The sequence below is a fragment of the Myotis brandtii genome, unplaced genomic scaffold (genome assembly GCF_000412655.1).
Source record: "Myotis brandtii unplaced genomic scaffold, ASM41265v1 scaffold779, whole genome shotgun sequence".
Classification (NCBI taxonomy): Eukaryota; Metazoa; Chordata; class Mammalia; order Chiroptera; family Vespertilionidae; genus Myotis; species Myotis brandtii.
In genome coordinates this window covers 248,370-249,520 of record NW_005371125.1, presented here as the reverse complement: position 1 = coordinate 249,520, position 1,151 = coordinate 248,370, and positions in this window count along the sequence as shown.

The following is a 1,151-nucleotide window of genomic DNA, read 5'->3' as shown; positions in this document are numbered from 1 at the left end:
ACTCACTCACTCACACTCTCACCTTCACTGCCATCTTGTTGGCCTCTATCTTGGATCTCTATCATCATTATTTTTATTAGTAGTTTTAGAAGTAGTATTTTATTGCTTTTAACTAGAGTATATGCTCTCTAGGATATGAATTTACTACTATTAGAGAGCAGGGGAGAAGAGATTTCAACAATTTCTAGTGTGCACTTATAGAGTACTAGATAAGGACTAATGCTATGGCCTAACTCAGAGCATGCTATCTATCTATATCTATCTATATCTATATCTATATCTATATCTATATCTATATCTATATCTAATCTATCTATATCTATATATAGAGAGAGAGATAATATAAAAGCTTAAGGGACTGTCAAATTGTTCGACCATTTGCCTGGTAGCTGTGACACGTAATGATCACCAGAGGGCAGACACTCCTACCAGTAGAGGAGGGAGCCCGATTCCTCGTGAAATCAGCCATGGGTTAGGTTGCTACTGGGGCACTGTCAGCCCTGAATCTGCTTCACCCGCATCCTGGACAAAGAGAGGAGGGAGGAAGGAGCCCGATTCTTCACGGAATCAGCCGTGGGTTAGGTTGCTGCTGGGGCGCTGTTGGTCCCGAATCTGCTTCACCTGCACCCTAGACTCAGAGATCGGGTTCGGCCCAATCCCCATAGGCCAGGCCGAGGCAAGCCTCTAGTATAAATATAAAGAACATCTATTTTTATTTCAGAAGAATCTCAGGTTTAAATTACTTTTATATCAATTCTATTATTTATTGAAATATTCCTTAATCACAGTATTAAATTTATTTTATTCTGAGTTTATTATGCTAATAACATCTTTTTTAAAATAGCTAACTCATTGTTCAGATGAGAAAAATGTATGCAATATTTCACTGTGAAGGGACAACATACCAAATGAGAAAATTATCTTCAGATAAAGAAGAAAATACAAGAATTATAAACATGATAGATAAACAGACTGGAGTTTTTTTTCTAATTAATCAAACAATTAAAATCTAAGTAAAAATTAAATTGATACACTGCTTGTTCACAGCAAAATTTAAAAAGTAACCATACCAATATCATTTATTTAAATAAAACACATTTTGTCTAAATTCTGAAAGATGCATTTCTCTATATTAAAGAAGTCTATGGAAC